A 2,949-nucleotide genomic window follows, 5' to 3' on the forward strand; every position below is an offset into this window, starting at 1 on the left:
GGCCGACGTCAGAGCTCCAGCCCCTCGAGGTACAGAGGCCTTGATAAAAATGCTGAGTAATCACTTAGGACACCTGAGAATCCTCACCCTAGAAACAGGGGCAAATCTTAAAATGGAGCAAAACTGAAGCCCCTGGATGCTAGCCTCTCCTTCCTTGTTCAGATTAAGGTGATTTTCCTCCAGACCACAATGGACAGGTCAGCACATAGGGAACATTCATACAATGGAAAACTATACAACCGTTAAGAAATGAGCTCCAGGTACACCATGCAGAGCAGCCTCCCGGGCACTGTCTGCAGGAAGAAGCTCAGCCCCAAAGCGCACACACTGCCCAGTGGGTCCACTCACCTAAAGCCAAAAATAACCCATGATGACGGTGGAGGGCTGGACGGTGCTGGGAACCATCAAATCACCTTTGAGATTGTGAGTTCGGTGATGCTCCACAACTTGATCTGAGTGGCATTTATGAGGGTTATTTACATTGTGACAAAAAAAATTTTTAAGCCTACCTTTGAGATTGAGGCCTCCATGTATATTAAATATCAATTAAAAAAAATGTGTCTGGAAGGTTAAAAGAGAAAGAAAGCTTTAAAGAGCCTGGAAGAAAAAGCACCAGAGTACCAGGGATATAAATTATTTTTATATTCTTGAATCCACGGTAATTCCTTTTCTTCTATTTTTCTTTTCTTTTCTAAAGACTCTAAATATACCTCAGGGGTATTCCAATGTTCTAGTTGGAAACAGGAAAATAAGCTTTGTTTTTAAAGGTAGGTCTTTGCTTCCGCATTTCTCCTTTTCTAAAGCTCTAGGACATAGACTTACAGATTGTAATTTTCTTTGGAAAATGGACAGTTTTGTTTTCGTTTTCAGCCGCATAGCCACCAGTGGACCATTCTCAGCCGTTTGTTCAGCGCCCCCCTGGGCCTGTGGGGGTGGAGGCTGGGGGTGGAGGCCCAGCGTGGACAGAGCAGGGGGAGTGCCCCTGCCGGACCTGGACCCGGGGATCCTCTGGGATGAATGAAGTGGTACCCTGAGAACTGCGCAGAACCCCAAACTACTCCTAAAGGGGCACAGTCCACTGCACCCTGGAACGTTACTCAGTCTCATATGTGCTCCTTGAGGTACGAGGCCCTGAGAAGGGAAAATTCCATTCTCAGCTAGAAGCCAGACTCAGGGGTTAATTCCTCCCTGTTTGCTGAAACAGCTTTGCTAATCGCAGCAGGCGATTACGCCTTGAGAAAGGAATCCCTGAGGTCCCGCCAAGTCAGCAGCTGGAGATTTGACACCTGCTTGGGGCAGTGAGCTGTTGGACTTCCTTCCCTAACTTCAAGTTACACAAAAAAGTTTCATTTAATCTTTGATAGAATCGGGCATTAAACAGAACAGACAGCCTGGCGTCCTTGAGGTTTATCTTTAAGTAAAACGTCCCAGAATTAGAAATGATGTGTACATGCTTTGTATGTAACATTTGTAATATTTATGCTGAGGAGGAATTGGTATGTCAGTTCTCAATTATTCCAGTTGTTCTTTACTTTTGGCTAATTTTATCTGATGACTTTGGATAGATAAGAAAGTGAATAAAGATGGGTTGTGCTGAAGGCCTAAGCCTCAGTCTTCCCTTTTCAAATCATTCTGTCTGCAGTGTTTACCTCCGTGTAGCTGACTAGGCTAAGTGGACAGCAATATACTCCTTTACACAGGTTCCCCCCAACATGTTTTAATAAGGTGAGCAATGGATATGGGAGAGAAGCATAAAGAGGGTCCACAAAGCGCTGAGGTTTTAAACTGAATATGTGATTAAGGGGGGGGGGGAGGATTTTATGTTCCCTGGGAAACTCCGCGTGACATCTCTTGTTTACCCGTGAGATGCAAACATTAGTACAGGTTCCTAATATGCTAGGACTATGAAAATCCTTTCATTTAAATAAATCATTAGGCCCTGACAAGCTATTCCCAATGAAGAAAAAAGGAAAAGTTTGTACTACAAAGTGCAATTTAAATGTTCTTGATTGCCGCTTGTTTTTGTATTTTTTTGTTTTTCTTTTTAAAAAATGTGTTTACATAGCCAATGACACTGGTTTATATACAAATTTCTCATGAGAAAGTATCAAAGATTTTAAACTGATACTACCCAAGGTTATTTTTCTTTACATTTTATTTTTTTGCTCGTATTTTATTCTTTTTATCTTTATTTTTAATTAAATCATAGCTGTATGTACTAAAGCAATCATGGGGTACAATGTGCTGGTTTTATATACCATTTGAAATATTTTCATCAAACTGGTTAACATAGCCTTCACCGCATTTTCTTAGTTATTGTGTTCAGACATTTATACTCTACACTTAGTAAATTTCACATGTACCCTTGTAAAATGCACCGAAGGTGTGTTCCCACCAATTACCCTCCCTCCAGCCAGCCTCCCCCCGCCCCTCCACTCCCTCTCCCCTTTCCGGAAGAAAGTACCCTTTCAGGAGTTAAAAGTGCCAAGTGATAAAGTATTTTGATTATCTTTGCTTACACTTTCTCTTTTAAATTCCTGCATTCCTTTCCCAGCTTCCTTATCAGACTGAGCTCTTACCGGCCAGGCCCTCTGCACATGGTTAAATCCTCTACCCTGAGGCTCCAGGTGTGTGAATGAACACTTGAATAAAAGGCAAAAGCTGGTGATGCCCAGCTACATGGACCGCAACTTGACACAGTCACCTGTATAAAATCAGGATCAGATCATTGCTGTTACGTGACTGCCAGTAAGTACACGTCCTTCCACTGTAAATTATAAATATAAATATGCATCTTCCAAATGCTTGATCCTCAAACATGATAGCATGAGAATTAAAACTAAAAATTCTGTTTCAAATGCATCTGGATAAAATATTTGTGATATAAAATTAATATAGAAATATTGAAAATTGGTTTGTTGATAAAATGAAGGTAAGATAGCATCCTCT

General features: G+C 41.4%; 1 long non-coding RNA gene across 1 annotated transcript; it reads left to right on the plus strand.

Moving 5' to 3' along the window:
* Positions 1 to 963: 963 nt before the first annotated feature.
* On the plus strand, positions 964 to 2,739 carry LOC128592672 (uncharacterized). Its single transcript, XR_008381965.1, has 3 exons — positions 964 to 1,121; positions 1,643 to 1,725; positions 2,555 to 2,739. It is a non-coding gene; the product is annotated as an uncharacterized LOC128592672 (long non-coding RNA).
* Positions 2,740 to 2,949: the final 210 nt, after the last annotated feature.

Source organism: Nycticebus coucang, chromosome 8 (genome assembly GCF_027406575.1).
Source record: "Nycticebus coucang isolate mNycCou1 chromosome 8, mNycCou1.pri, whole genome shotgun sequence".
Classification (NCBI taxonomy): domain Eukaryota; kingdom Metazoa; phylum Chordata; class Mammalia; order Primates; family Lorisidae; genus Nycticebus; species Nycticebus coucang.